The sequence below is a fragment of the Thamnophis elegans genome, chromosome 1 (genome assembly GCF_009769535.1).
Source record: "Thamnophis elegans isolate rThaEle1 chromosome 1, rThaEle1.pri, whole genome shotgun sequence".
NCBI lineage: Eukaryota > Metazoa > Chordata > Lepidosauria > Squamata > Colubridae > Thamnophis > Thamnophis elegans.
In genome coordinates this window covers 99,192,256-99,209,376 of record NC_045541.1, presented here as the reverse complement: position 1 = coordinate 99,209,376, position 17,121 = coordinate 99,192,256, and the positions used below count along the sequence as shown (strand labels likewise).

General features: G+C 38.0%; 1 long non-coding RNA gene across 2 annotated transcripts in view; it reads right to left on the bottom strand.

Moving 5' to 3' along the window:
* The window catches only part of LOC116514317, a 70,816-nt gene extending 54,338 nt beyond the window's left edge, over window positions 1-16,478 (bottom strand). For both annotated transcript variants that reach the window (XR_004256092.1, XR_004256091.1), the window contains exon 1: window positions 14,592-16,478. This is a non-coding gene — a long non-coding RNA (uncharacterized LOC116514317). The remainder of the gene's footprint in view (window positions 1-14,591) is intronic.
* Window positions 16,479-17,121: the final 643 nt, after the last annotated feature.

Below are 17,121 nucleotides of genomic sequence, written 5' to 3'. Positions count from 1 at the left end.
AGTCACTAAAAATCAAAATGGTGTCAGCCCAGTGTCAGCAAGGAAACTGGTTCGAGGACATGGCAGCCTTGGATCACTATTGGTTCTATGATCCAGTCCTGAATTCCACTACCAGTTTGGGCGAACCGGGCTGAATTAGGAGCAACCTATTCTTGGGATGCCTATTGCCTACTGCAGCACCCTGTTGGCCAAAAGGTTTTCAGGTTTTCGGCCAGCAGAGTGGTGCAGGAGGCCATGGAGGGTGAGCTGCATGTGGCCTATTTTAGCCGGCAGAGGCACCGCGGGGCTGGTCCTCTGATATTTTCTGGCGGGTCCCACAGGCTGGTTTTAAGCACCTCACAAGCTGGATTTGACTTGCGGGCCTTGAGTTTGACACCCCTGCTGTAGATTATCTCAGTATTATCCTTCTAAGAGCTGTAGTGGCGCAATGGTTAGACTGCAGCATTGTAGGCTAATTCTGCCCATTGCCAGAAGTTCGATCCTGACAGGACTCATGGTTGTCTCAGTCTTCCATCCTTGTGAGGTCAGTAAAAAGTGACTTTTGACCATTTTTCACACTTATGACCATTGCAGCTTATGACCATATTCATGTGTCAAAATTTGGTTGCTTGGCAATGGCAACTGACTCTTATTTATGACTTGCAGTGTGTCTCAAGATCATGCAATCCCATTTTGCAGCCTTCTGACAAGCAAAGTCAATGCGGAAGCCAGATTCACATGTTACTAACTTAACAACTGCAGAGATTCACTTAACACCTGTGGTAAGGAAGGGCATAAAATGGGGCAAAACTCACTTAAAAATACCAGAAATTTTGGTGTCAAAAATATGGTTGTAAGTTGATCAATATCTGTACTTTGGAATAATAATCACATACTATAATAACCCAATTTCAAAAATTATTTTTAAAACTAAAATACTATACTAATGCAACAACTTGTGTATTTGCATTACAGATTTTATTTTAATAGTTTTTCTTGAACTATATTCATGATGACGACGATCTGACAGAACTGGACAATCTAGTTCAAGAACTTTGAGGTTGACTGATAAAGAAACAATTTTCTCTTTTGTTCTAGAAATAAGCTTGGGCTTTTAATATGGAACTGAATTATGACAAACCTTTGAGAAAGCCTAAGACATTCTTTCAGTTTTCTGCCTTTTGTTTCTCTTTTTAGACTATTACATCTGTAACCTCTAGACAGCAAAAAAGAAAAAGGAAAAAGGCAGACTGACTTCCTCCCTTGGTACTCATAAGTCATTACTGATTGGTCTCACTGCCTTTCATCTATGCGAAGTTCAAATCAGACTCACTCTTAAGAGTATGTTCATTTCCAGTTTGGGAGGCCCAGTTTGCAATAGTAGATAAAACTGTTTACTAATGCTGGTTATACTATAACCAGGATCTCTAAGAAGATCTAGTTACCTATTTGTAAAATATTTTGGCTTTTTTTCTCTTGAGGTTTTGCACATTCACTTTTAGAGGAACACATTTGTAGAAAATTTGCAAAGAAAGATTGACTTCTTTACATACATATAGGGAACACAGACGGAAGCAATTGACTGGTGGAAAGCACATACTCCAAAATATAGTCTTACATTTTACATCTTGTTTCTCCTGGGATATAGACTTGGAGCAGTCACTGAATTGTTTCAATTCCTTACAGCAAGTAAGACAGCTTAAATCTCTGTCAGAAAAAAAAATCGCCATGCCACTATATATCTTAGGGAACCACAGGGATTTTGTATTGACCTTTGAAAATTTTGGAACACAGGAAGCTGTTTTCTATTGCATCTCTCCCGGTATTGTTAAGAAGCAGAGGTTTTTCCAGAATTACCTGGGGATTCCTGGAATTGAAGCAGAGACCTCCTGATGCAAAGCAGAAGTTCTAGCATAAAGCCCTGACACCATTAGATGTTCTATGTCTTCAATCCTTAATCAGAATTTGAGGTCTCTTTTCACCGTTCATTTTTTCCACTATTTTCTTCCTGAAGACTCTGTTCGTATTAAATTCTCAGCTGAACACTTGATGTAATGTTAGTTTGGAATGTCTTGGTGTTTCAGAGGATTTTCAAAATCAGAAAGAACATTCCATAAATATATATTCCATATACAGTACACAGAATTCAGACCAAAGTTGTGGAGACTTCTGTCAGTATATGAGAGTTCATGACCTGGCAGAGACAGGGTAACAAGGTCAGCGAATAAGAGCTGTTTGGAAATTGAAACAGTATGTTCTGGAGACAGCTAGGAGCCTGGGGGTGGCTTAGCTCTGCAACTCTGAGTCTGTGCTGAGGTATATGCTAGTCTGCTGCTCTGAACTGAAACTGAAACTGTTCTCTTCTCTGCCTGTGTTTGCTTGTATTTACTACCATGTTGGAAAACCTGCTTTTGATATTGTATATTTACTTCATGTATTATAATATACTGTATATAAAGAGAAGTTAATGAATCCTGCTAAATCTGTGTGTGCTTTCTAGATGTGATTGCTGCTGCAAACTCTGACACTTGCTATTGTTCCAGTTGAAATGCAGTAGTATTTGGAGAGATGTGGGACACTTCTCTTGACCCCTTTTTATTCCTCAAACACCAGAACTCTATCTCAAGCAACTGCATGTGTTCACCAATAAAAATCTCCTTCCTGACAGACCTATTGCATGGACAAGAGGGGGAGGGGGAAATCATTTGGTCTTGTCAATTTCAAGGGGAGGTGTGAAAAAAAGCATAGAATTTCTATTATTGCACCTGAAGTTCAGGACCTGGGAATAAAAAATTCTTCCGTGTGAGAGAATAATGTTTGTAAAAGTGATGTCTAGATTTGCATGTGTATCAACTATACTATATCTGAGTTGGAAATAAGTCAGCTCAATTTTTCATCATGGCAAACAAGGATATGATTGTGTCTAAAATTATTCCACATGGAATATGTAATTGTAAACTACACTGAGATTTATTTTAATAGGAATATAATCTAACAGTTGGGTTGGCAATATATAAATCATGTAACAATGCTATACCTCTTTCTTTACATCATACTGTAAAATGTGATTGGTTGCTGTTTCCTCAATTGGCCATAAGAGGGAGCCAGAATGACTGTTAGCTCTCTGTTTGTTAGATGATGGGCTGATCTGATCTGAGTGTTTTGGAAGCTGGCTGTTAGAAAGTGCCGTGAGCTATTGTAATTTTTGCAACTGCTAGCAAACTTTGAGTACCAGACTGTTTGTATGATTATGGACTATGTTATTTGGATTATCTCTTAACTGAAAGACGATGATGACTGACTGTCTTAACCGTGTATGACTTGCACTGTTTGATGGACTCTGATACCTCTATTTCCATGAAAGTAAACTGCAGTGTCTCTGTATGCTGGTTTGTGTGTTCCCCAATGACACTCTCACAATGCTTCTCTGAACGTACTCGCTCTCCCAACAGGGAGCTTACGTAACAGGTAGTATAGGTAACTATTTTAAAATAAATAATAAGGGGTGGATTTAACAGACTAACACTAGTGCTCTAGATGTTTTACTAACATACAGTTGACTACTGGGTGGTGTCTTTGATGTACACAAAGCAGTTTGCATGTAGTAAACTAGTTTTTACCCATAGTAAAAGAGAGCTGTCAACTGGATGAAGGTGAAACACCTTGGGATGCTGTCTCTTTCTGCCAAAGTGCTAATTTACCTGCACATTTGTTCTGCATGTATCTATTCATAAAGCAAATATCAATGCCAAAAAATGTTTTCAGTGCTCTGATATTCAAAGGAAACTCAGCCTAAACTCTTGTTCTGGAACAAAGTGAGTCCATGCATTGCTACATCCCACACCATTGTGAGAATTCCTTTCTCGTGAATATTAGCATTAAAGTCCTACTTTCAAGAAATGATTATGCCCACAATGAACTTGTGAAGGAGCTTTTATCATCCTTAGTAAATTCTTCACTTCAAAGAACTTTTAACGAAGTAGCTTCCAGGTCATTGAGGTAAACTAGGTTAAAAAAAAACAGAGACCATATGGCCTATTTGAACTCTACTTTATTATAGAGTAGATAACAGAATCTTGAAAGCCTGATATAAAAAAAATATTTCTACTTATATTAAAGAAAATAAAGGAGGGCAATCTTGAAATTTTCCCCTGCCTCTCACTTGTTTGGATGATCTCGGGGATGAGGAAAAGAGATGCTGCCTAAGAAACAATCAGGCAAGAAAGGCTGGAGCTGCCAGTGGTCCCATCAGAGAAAAAAATGTAAGATGGATTTGCCCTAATTGATCAGTTAGTTAAAAATGGCAATGGGAAGTTTGTACCTTCAGACTTGAAAGATTCTGTTACTATAGCTTTGCAATAAAGTAGAACTAGCTCATCTAGTTGTGTTTCTGTTTGGTTTACCTGGGAACTGGTAATTGTTAATTGGCCTTTTGTGTTAAATGTGTCAAAGTCTATTTTAATAGATAAGAAATGTCTTCTTCCTTTGATTTCTGAGAAAAACATGTACTGGATATTATGAGAAAGTTTAGGACAGTTTCTCCCAGTGACATGTGATACATATAAAACAGGCCCCCAAGTTGTTGGAAATGACACAACTATCTCTCATTTGTCATAATTGTGATGATTATGGCTTACAGCTCATGAAAACCCCAAATCCACAATCTCAGAAAATAAAAGGTGCAATATTCTAGGCTCAAAGTGTCCCCACTCTAATCAGCTAATTAAGCCATAATACCTGCAAAGGGTTCCTGAGCCTTTAAATAGTCTCTCAGTCTGGTTCAGTAGGAATCACAATCATGGGAAAGACTGCTGATCTGACAGCTGTGCAGAAATTGACTCCCTCCATGAGGAGAAGAAAGCCTCAAAAAGGTAATTGCAAAAGAAGTTGGATGTTCCCAAAGTGCTGTATCAAAGCACATTAATAGAAAGTTATGTGGAAGGGAAAAGTGTGGAAGAAAAAGGTGACAAGCAGCAGGATGACCGCAGCCTGGAGAGGATTGTCAGGAAAGGCCATTCAAAAGTGTTGGGGACTTTCACACGGATGGACTGAGGCTGGAGTCAGTGCATCAAGAGCCACACACACAGACAGATCCTGGACAATGGGCTTCAAATGTCATATTCCTCTTGTCAAGCCGCTCTGAACAAAAACAACACCAGAAGCGACTTACCTGGGCTAAAGAAAAACAGACCGATCTGTTGCTCAGTGGTCCAAAGTCCTCTTTTCTGGTGAGAGCAACTTTGCATCTCATTTGGAAACCAAGGACCAGAGTTGGAGGAGAATGGAGAAGCACACACTGCAAGATGCTTGAAGTTCAGTGTGAAGTTTCCATAGTCTGTGTGATTTGGGAGGCCATGTCATCTGCTGGTGTTGGTCCACTGTGCTTCATTAAGTCCAAGGTCAACGCAGCCATCTATCAGAGATTTTGGAGCACTTCATGCTTCCTTCTGCAGACACCTTTTTGGGAATGCTAACTTCATTTTCCAGCAGGACTTGGTACCTGCCCACACTGCCAAAAGCACCAAAACCTGATTCAGTGACCATGGGAATTACTATGCTTGATTAGCCAGCAAATTCACTTGACCTGACACCATAGAGAATCTATGGGGCATTGCCAAGAGAAAGATGAGAGACATGAGACCGAACAATGCAGAAGAGCTGAAGGCCACTATTGAAGCATCCTGGTCTTCCATACACCTCAGCAGTGCCACAGGCTGGATAGCTTCCATGCCACAACGCATTGAGGCAGTAATTGCTGCAAAAGGGGCCCAAACCTTTTGAGTACATATGCATGCTTATACTTTTCAGAGGTCCGATATTGTTCTATTTACAATCCTTGTTTTATTGATTGCATGTAATATTCTAATTTTCTGAGATTGTGGATTTAGGGTTTCATGAGCTGTAAGCCATAATCATAACAATTATGACAAATCATGGCTTGAACTATCTTGCTTCGCATGTAAAGAGTCTATCTCATATATTAGTTCACTTTTTAGTTGCATTACTGAAATAAATGAACTTTTGCATGATATTCTAATTTTCGAGTTTCACCTGTATATGTTGATTTTATATAATCACTGTTACAGAATTTCTATTTTCTTTTAATTTTGCCTGATGGACTTCTATAGAGACTTCAGTTGGAAAGATAATGGAGTGGCATTGCAGGTTGTTAATTGTGTTTGCATAAGCATTAGAGTTAGGAAAAGAAATACAAACCAGCTCCAGACTTTAGAAGAGGTCTAAAAACTAGCTGAACAATATAACCGAAACAGTTAACTTTGTTGGATAGGGACCATTATATAGAATGTGCAAAAATTCCTTACATATGTGCAAGATATGTGGCTCAAATCATAAGTGGAGCGTAACATTTCTAATTCATAAGTCAAATCATGTATTAAGACATACAATTTAGGAATCATCCCTGAAATATTTGCTGAAAAGCCATAGAATGCAGCAGACCATTCTGCCCGCTCTGTCATTCTGCCATTCTGCCCATTTCTGACGTATCGTATAACAGAAGAACCTGAAACATCTTCTAGTTCAACTCCTGTTCAAGCAGGAGAACCTCTACCATTCCAAACAAGTGACCGTTCAACCTCTTAAAAACCTCCAGTGATGGAGTACCCACAACTTCTGAAGCAAGTCATACTATTGATTAATGGTACTCACTATCAGGAAATTTCTCCTTGGGATGGAACACTCCTTGATAAATTTCCATCGGTTACTTCTTGTCCTGCATTCATGTGTTTTGGATAATATGTTGACCCCCCCTCTTCTTTGTGACAACCCCCTAAATATTGGAGGACTGCTGTCATGTCACCTGTAGTCCTTCTCTTCATTAACCTAGACATTCCTAGTTCCTGCAAATGATCTTCATATACACTTAGCCTCTAGTCTCTTAATCATTTTGTTGCTCTTCTCTGCACTTTTTCTAGAGTCTCAACATCTCTTTTTCTATCATGATGACCAAACTGATGCAGAATTCCAAGGGTGTTCTCACTAGTGCAGTATAAATTGTCTCTAACACGCCATGTGAACTTGATACTATCCCTCTGTTGATGCAGGTCCAGAAGTTGGCTTTTTTTTGAAGCTGCAGGCATACTGCTAGGTAAGTGGTTTGTACGGTAGGGCTCCTCTACAATTACTGCTATTGAGTAAGCACCATCTATTTTATACCCTGTGTATTTGTTTTTTCTTACCTTAATATAAAATCTGACATTTTCATCACTGAATTACATTTTTTTGGATAGGGACCAGTATTCAAGTCCTTCAAGATCTGTCTAGATAAATAATAATAATAATAATAATAATAATAATAATAATAATAATAATAATAATAATAACTCCGCCGTTGCCGGTCCCAAGCCCGGATGAGAAAGGAGGAGGGTTGGGGTCAGGTTGGCATCTGGTCCGTAAAAAAACCCCGGCCAACCCATACAATATGGTGAAAAAAACAAATAAGAATTCCATACCGCATCGGTCGTCGCGCGGGTTAACAAGGGCCGCGGCGGATGTTGGGGTCCCTGGACATCCGTCGACAAGTGGGCTACAAGTGGACAGCCAACAAAACGACAAAAATATAGTGCAGATGAAAACCGTGCCATAATGGCCTGTTACTACAACTCAGAGCCAGAAAAAAGAGGCTATTTAAAGCGAATGTATGAATTATGGAAACAACATATCCAGATTCAAATGTTAGTGAACAACGACTAGCAGATCAAAGGCGATTTATTATACGGATAAAGTGTTTAGTGAAGTTGAACATGAGGAAATTCAGGCAAATTGCAAAACCCAAAAAACAATATCACAAGCGGAAATAACTGATACTCAAGACACAACTAAAGACATTATAGTAGAACTCCCAGAAGAAGCTCTCGGGGAGGGAAATAACATCACTACCACTAGAACCAGTTATCACTGACCAACTGATGAACTAACTCAAAACAAAAAGAATTGAAGGATAAGATCAGGGAGCATTTTCTGCTTAATGAGGAAAGGCAACGTTTACCATCACTAAAAACTGTGCCTAAGAAAATTTTGGCCCCTATCATGAAAATGGTTAATGCAGTGTTTTCAACAATTGAACTGGGATCCATCTTGGAAACAAACAGTTAATGTACAGCGCAGCTGTAATAGTCACTAATGAACTAGGCATTAAAATTAAAGTACCTAGTCACACAACAGAAAAAGCATCAAAGCCAAAGTGGGAAAATCCGTTTAGAACAAAAAATCAAAAAATTAAGGGCAGATGCTAGTAACTTAAAGAACATCGCATGAGCAACGGCTTAAAAACAACAAAATCATAGATCGGCTAATCAGACGATATAGATTGGATACAAGAAACATCAATGAAGCTGTAGAGATTGTAAAACAGCAGATAACAGCAACAGTTAGAAAAATTGAAAGATATGAGGCACGAATCATCCAATATAAACAAAATCAGCAATTTCGATCAGACCAACGGCGTTTTTATCAAAGTCTTAATGTAAATGGTGACACCAAAAGTGAAAAACCAGAAAAACAGGCCACAGTTGAATTCTGGAAAGAATTGTGGGAAAATGCAAAGGACTACAACAAGGAAGCAAAGTGGATACATGACTTTGAGAAAAACATTGGCAACAAGCAAATGCAAGTATTAGAAATAACAACTGAGATGGTCAAAAATCGAGTTAAAAAGGTAAAGAATTGGACATCACCTGGAAAGGACCAATTACATGGTTTCTGACTCAAATATCTGACCAGTTTACATGCAATATTGGCCAGGCAACTGAATGAAATTTTACAAAAGGGCCAAATTGATGAATGGTTGACAACTGGAAAAACATACTTGATTCAGAAAGATGCAACTAAAGGAACAACACCTGAAAACTACAGACCAATAACATGCTTGCCAACAACCTTCAAATTACTCACAGGCATTATTGCAGATAACATGATGGATTATTTGGAAACAAACAACATCTTGCCAGTAGAGCAAAAAGGCAACAAAAGAAGGAGCAGGGGCACCAAAGATCAGCTTCTAATGATAAAATGATATTAGAAAATTGTAAGAACAGAAAAACGAACTTGAATAGGGTCTGGATTGATTACAAAAGGCATTTGACTCACTGCCACATAGTTGGATCATAAACTGCTTAGAAACAACTGGCATTAGCAAAATATTACATCCTTTACTGAAAAGGCGATGAAACAATGGAGAACGGAGTTGGCAGTAGGGAATGAGATCTACGGAATAGTTAATATCAAGCGAGGAATTTCCAGGGTGATTCACTTTCACCTCTTCTCTTCATCATCGCAATGATCCCACTATCAATAATCTTAAAAAAAATGAAATTAGGCTACCCAAACAGCCAAAGAAGCTGAAAAATTTCACATTTACTATATATGGATGATTTGAAACTCTATGGAAAGTCAGAAATAGAAATCCAATCATTGACAAACACAGTCCGAGTATTCAGCACCGATATTTCAATGCAGTTTGGCATGGAAAAATGCGCCAACTGTATCCATAAAAAGGGCAAAATCACTGCATGTGAGGGAATTGAAATGCCCAATGGCCAATTAATTAAATGCAAAGAAAATGAAGCCTACAAATACTTAGGCATTCTGCAGTTGGATAACATCAAGCATGGAGAAGTAAAAACTATTGTCAGGCGAGAGTACACCACCAGAGTTAGGAAAATTTTGAAATCTAAATTGAATGGTGGAAATACAATCAAGGCCATAAATACCTGGGCAATACCAGTTATAAGATACACAGCTGGTATAGTTAACTGGACACAAGCTGATTTGGACCTTTTGGACCGAAAAACCAGGAAACTAATGACAATGCACTACAGTTTACATCCACGTGGTGATACTGATAGACTGTACCTGCCCCGAAAATCAGGTGGCAGAGGATTATTACAAGTGAAGCAAACAGTTGAAGAAGAAAAACATGCACTGGCTGATTATTTAAAAGAAAGTCAAGAACATCTATTAATCGAAGTAAAGAACAAAATCTACTGAAGGCCCAACAGACGAAACAAGAATACAGAAAAGATGTGATAAAATCAAGAATGGAGAGTTGGCAGAACAAAGCACTGCATGGCCAATTTCTGGAAAAAATAAAAGATAAAGTGGACAGTGAACAAACTTGGTTATGGTTAACAACAGGTACATTAAAGAAAGAAACAGAGTCACTAATCCTGGCTGCGCAAGAACAAGCTATCCGCACAAATGCCATTAAGGCCAAAATCGAAAAATCCTCTGATGATGCCAAATGCAGACTTTGCAAAGAAGCTGATGAAACTGTTGATCACATACTCAGCTGCTGTAAAAAAATCGCGCAGACTGACTATAAATTGCGGCACAATTCAGTAGCACAAATGATCCATTTGAATTTGTGCAAAAATTATAATATTAAAACAGCAACAAACTGGTGGGAACATCAGCCTGAAAAAGTCACCGAAAATCAGATGGTCAAGATCTTGTGGGATTTCCGTATACAAACCGACAAAATACTGGCGCATAATACACCAGACATCACACTGGTTGAGAAAAATAAGGTCACAATCATAGACATCGCAATACCAGGTGATAGCAGGGTCGCTGAGAAGGAACATGAAAAAATCGCAAGATACCAGGACTTAAAATCGAAATTCAACGACTATGGCACAACCAGCAGTGGTAATTCCAGTGGTAATTGGCACACTGGGTGCTATTCCAAAAGCACTGGAATTACATTTAAAACAGTTAAAAATTGACAAAATCACCATCAGTCAAATGCAAAAAGCCGCACTGCTTGGATCTGCACGCATATTAAGAAAATACGTTACGACGTCCTAGGCCCCTGGGTGGGGCCCGACTAGTAACCAATGCCAAATCCGGTGAAACAACTGGCCGCTGTGATACAATTGTATAATAATAATAATAATAATAATAATAATAATAATAATAATAATAATAATAATAATATTGTGAAAAATCTCGACTAGGGAAGAAAACTTCTCTATTATGAAAGCTTACTATCAGCCTGAGCCAGCAAAATGTGGATTTCAAAAACGAACGTATCAGATTTGGAAGGTGAACCACATGGACTGTGAAATCAGTGAACAAAGGCTAATGGACCAACGATGTGTAATTCTAAGCAACAAATTTTCACTACAGCAGAATTAATAGGAATCGAAGAGAAAGCAACTAATGGTCTGTGTATACCAACAAAGAAGAGCAACATCAAGAATGATTTGCAGACTCAAAAGCAAACTGAGGAAGAAAGGGAGGAAGAAGATGCTGAAATGGATGAAGATAAAGAACAAGGAAGCACTGAAGAACAAACACCAATAGATATCGCTCAATTAGCTGAGAAAATAAAGCATCAAATGGAAGATGCTGAAAGAACATGTTTGCCAAAGCTGAACCAAGTGAACCGGAAAGAATTGAGAAAGGTACTGTATTAAAAAAGGTTAATGACACTGTGCAAACCATTCAAAGCACTACATTAGCTGAAACAAACCAGCTGATATATGCAGTAGCTTTCATAACCACCAAAGAATTGGGTTTAAAAATACAAAAAAACCAAAGAGGCAAGAAGAGGAAGCCTAAACTCAATTCAAGGAAAACTCACAGTTCAGCACCAGTTTTATAAGAGCTTAGAAAGTGGAGATGGAATGGAAACAAATGAAAAGCCTGATAAAGAGAAAGCTCTGAAATTCTGGAAGAATTTGTGGGAAAACAACAAGAAGCACAACAGAAATGCAAAATGGATCAAACAGATTGAGGATTCTATTAAAGTGCATAAAATGGAAGATGTGAAAATAACAAAAGAAATGGTGCAAAGACAATCAAGAAAAGTGAAAAACTGGAGTGCACTTGGACCAGATGAGTTACATGGCTTCTGGTTAAAGGCACTTACAAGTGTGCACAAAAGATTGGCAGCCCAAATGAACCAGATCTTAAAAACACCTGAAAATGATGAATGGATGACAACTGGAAGGACTCGAGCTGTGAATCTCACCAAAGATTAACCACTTATAATTATAATAATAATGACCTCTTTCCTCCCTCCCACATTCCTGATCCCCCTTTCTACCACCAACAGGAAGGTAGACCTCTTTCCTTTCCTCCTATTCCTGATCCTTCTTCCTACCACCAACAGGAAGGTAGGCCTCTTTCCTCTCCCCATTCCTGATCCTTCCTTCCTACCATCAAGCAGGAAGGTAGGCCACTTCCTCCACCCCCTCCATTCCAGACTTTCCTTCCTACCATCAAACAAGAAGGTAGGCCTCTTTCCTGCCATGGCTGGGCCTGGACAGCTATCTGGTCTGGTTCCTACAGTTATGATATTATCATCTTTGAATCAGTAGTGGCTTAGCACTGAAAACCAACCCAGGCACCTACCATCACTAATGATGAGGAGAAACCAACAAAATTCCACTTTGGATCGGTCATCGCCCGGGTCAACAAGGGCCATGTCAGATGCTATGACTCCTGGACATCTGTCGAAAAAGGGCACACAGGGCTCAGTTGTTACTGCCAGGGAACCAGGGCATGCAACTGCAAAGCGACTGGAACGAAAACGCAAAACTTGGACAACCGAAGAAAGTCAACAAATCCTCAAATATTACTACCAGGCCAGAACCAACAGCCAGAGGATTTCAAAAAAGAATGATGCAACTGTGGAAAAAACAACACCCAGAAAGTGACATAAGTGAACAAAGATTAATGGATCAAAGGCACTTTATCATCTGTAATAAAGTTTTCACACAAGCGGAAATGCAACATCTAGAAATATTGGCTAAAAAGAAAAGAACAAGTGATGATGAACAAGCTGAAGAAATTGGTCCAACACCTGAACAAACTGACTAGCCAGTGGAAGAAACGAACATACAGGATGATGACCCTTCTGTGCAACAACTTGAAAGTGTAGAGCTAAGTGATCTAGCAAAAATACTGAAAGAAAAAATTGAAAACCACATCAAAGAAAATGTAGAAAGAAAAAGACTACCTTAACTGCCGTGAACAACATTTTAACTTCCATCCCATCCAGCACACTATATGAAACCAACCAATTAATGTATAGCACAGCCGCCATTATAACTGCAGAACTAGGTTATAAAATGCCAAAAAAGAAACCCACTGGAACACCAAAGTGGAAAATTCGACTTGAAAATAAAATTAAAAAACAATGAGGGTACATGACCAATCTGAAGTTTTTAAAAGAAGGAAAACTAAAGAACAAAAAGCTGAAAAATAGTTCACAAAAAAAATACAACCTGGAGGAAAAAACAATAACAGAAATTATGGAAGACTAAAACAACGTGCAATAGCAACAGCAAGGAAAATTGAAGGTACGAAGGACGAATAAAACAATATTGTGAAAATGTCCAGTTCAGAAGAAACCAAACTAATATTCACCAATGTAAAAAAAATTTTGAACTTTTGGAAAGAACTGTGGGAAAACCCAGTGGAACACAACAACACTGCCTCCTGGATCCAAAGATATTCAACAACAAAAAACACAAAACAAAATGGAAATTATGTAAAAAAAACTGACTGGTGGCAAAACAAGCAAAGAAGGTTCAGAACTGGAGTGCATCTGGTCTGGATGAACTGCATGGATACTGGCTAAAACACCTGACAAGCCTCCATCATCGCATGGCCACTCAATTTGATCAATGCTTCAAAATGCAACAAGCAAAGAATGGTTAACAGCTGGCCGAACATATTTGATAATGAAAGATCCAGAAAAAGACACAGAACCAAGCAACTATCACCCAATTACTTGTCTGACAGCAACACTCAACTTTTACAAAGATACTGGCATGGACATGGCTTAAGATGGGAACTATCAAGAAAGAAACGGAAAGTTTAATACTGGCTGCTCAAGAACAAGCACTACAAACTAATGCTATGAAAGTGAAGATAAAAAAATCCACTGACAACCCAAACTGCTGGCTTTGCAATAACAAAGTCGAAACTGTTTCACAATTAATATGTGAATGCAGCAAAATCACAAAAACTGATTACAAAGCTAGACATGACCGAGTTGCTAAATTAATCCACTGGTCATTATGTAAAAAAGATGATTTACCTGTGTCCAGAAAGTCATGGGAACATAAAGTGGAAAAAGTTATTGAAAATGAGAACGTGAAAATATTGTGAGACTTTTGAATACAAATGGATCGTCATTTGGAGCACAACACGCCAGATATCATGGTTGTAGAGGGCCGAAGTGTACAGTTTATTGATATCGCTTTTCCGGGAGATGCCAGAGTCGAAGAAAAAGAACTAGAAAAAATAATGAAATATCACGACCTGGCCATCGAAGCTACACAGCTATGGATGAAGCATGTAACAGTGATACTCATTGTCATCGGGGCACTTGGTACCATGTCCAAGAATTTTACAAGATACATCAATAAATTACAGCTTCTTGCAATAACACCAGTGGAGCTGCAAAAAACTGTGCTACATCTTATATTTTAAGAAGGTACTTAGTTGATACCTAGGACGCTGGCAGCAAACCGTATCAACCATTAGCACCAGTCACTTGTATTTGTGATGCATTTTTGAATGTTCAGTTGGCTGAGTTTCATGTTTAATGAATAAAGTATATAATAATAAATGCTTACCTGCAAATATATTCACTTCTGATGACATCAGTAATCCAAAGAATGTTCAGAGGCCTACAAAACCAATCAGCATTTCCTCCAGCTGTCAAATAGGAGAGTGTAAAAGAGTCACTTAAGCCATGTCTTACTCTAAGTCTTCTTTAACATTTTTTTAAAAGCCTTTTTAAAGGAAAATAAAATTAATTTTATAACACCACCATATATACCTATTCTTTCTTTTACTGATCTGGAAGAGAGTTTTCTTTTGTATGAGCATCCATAATGGTCTGTGAGAATGTTCTTGAGAAGCAGAAGAGGAAGAAGAAGGACCACAGGCTAGGCAATGGTCAGATAAGAGGCCTCTTGCAAGATTGATGTTGTTGATCAGAGTTGTACTTTCAGACTTGCAAGATTGATGTTGGTGACAACATGTACTTTCACTTGCAAGATTCTATTGATGAAACCTTATAATAAAATTAAAACCAGTACTCCTTTGGATTACTGATGTCATCAGAAGTGAATATATTTGCAGGAAAGCTTCAGATAGTGTTGCAAGAGATTGGAGGGTGGAAATAATGATTTGTAGAGGTATCATAAAAAATGCTAGAAGGCAGAATGGGAAGGATATAAGGCTCCAGGTTTATTTCAAGAGTACTAAACTTGGGACTGCAGAATGGAAGGAAAATGTTGATAGTGACGGTAGTGTAGGTCTGTTGATACCCATCTACGTATACTCCCTCCATATACATACCTGTCTGAACTGGATGTCCCAGCTGTTGATCCAATAGTGTGGCTCAAAGATTAACATACAGTATTGTGGATACTGATTGCTGCTCTTCTTTGTAATTAGACAGCCAACCAACCTGGGAATCAGAATGAGCTAATTCTAACTCCCAATTTATATGCATTTTTATACATAGCCTGTGACAGCCTATTCTTTCCAGCCAATTGTTGAAGGAATCTCTCAATTAGCTTTAAAGTAGATTGAAAAGCACTAGGGAGCAAGGTTGAAGAGCATACCAGTCAATAGATGGAGAGTATGCCCATTCCTCCTGAATTACAGGCGAAGAGTTCTCTGGCAAGGCAAAAAAAAACCCCAAAACTCAAAAACCAAAATGGGAAAACCACCTGGAGGCATTTTGGTAAGCAAGCTTCTAAAACTCACGCTACAAGTATAGTGGTTTGCTCCTTATCCTAATCCTTTCTGTAGGCTCTCCCAACTGCCAGAGAAGGTTTTTTCAGAGGGTTTCATGGGGGAAGGACAGTGAGGTATTAAACTAGGTAAAGGGCACCTTTTCTTTGTTGTTTTAAACCTAACATGAAGAGCCGAATGACTGATAAAACAAATGCTTTAACAAATAGCTTTGAAGTATGGTTTCAACATTCTCCTACAGTGCCTGGAATGCAAATATTGCACAAGGCTATGGCACTTAGAAAATGAAACTGCTTAGAATCAAAAGTGAAACTCCATAGCATTCAGAAGTGTAAGTACAGGGTGGGAAAAGCAAATTAAATATTTCATTTAATGGAAATGTGTTTTCCTTATAAAAGAAATATTTACATACCTGTTAAGGATGGGACATAAATGGTAAATGGTAAATATTTATGTGTGTGTGTGAGAGAGAAAGGGAGGGAGGGGGAGAGAGAGAGAGGATTTTCAATGACCAGTGACCAAGATATGACCAAGGTATTTATATATGTACATATACATATACATATGTATATGTGAGAGAAAGGAGGGGGGTGGAGAGAGAAAGATGTGTGCATATATCCTTTTAAAAGAGACAAATCTTTATTGAATGAATGCATACCTAACTAGTTCATTTGAAGCTGAAAATATGTCTTGTTACATTATGTGTGTGTGTGTGTGAGTGTATACATACATCTATATACATACATACATACATACATACATACATACATACATATATACATATTTGTTTTCTGAGGTTTTCGCGGGTGTTAGTATGTAGGTCTCTAGTTGTTCGGGTTTTCTCCCGCGTAGAATTGGAGATGTCTTGGCGACGTTTCGACGAAGTCTCATTCGTCATCTTCCAGGAAACACCAAACCTGAAGTAGTCTGAAGCCGCCTGAAGATGACGAATGAGACTTCGTCGAAACGTCGCCAAGACATCTCCAATTCTACGCGGGAGAAAACCCGAACAACTAGAGACCCACATATATATATATATATATATATATATATATATATATATATATATATATATATATATATATATATATATATATATATACACACACACACATATACATATATATATATATATATATATATATATATATATATATATATATATATATATATATATATATATACACACACACATATACATATATATATATATATATATATATATATATATATATATATACACATACATACATACATACATACACACACACACACATATGTATATACATACACACACACAAACACACACACACACACACACACACATATATAATGTATATATAAAATATTACAGTCCATTTTAATATATGTACAGTATGTCACATAGTCTGTATTTAT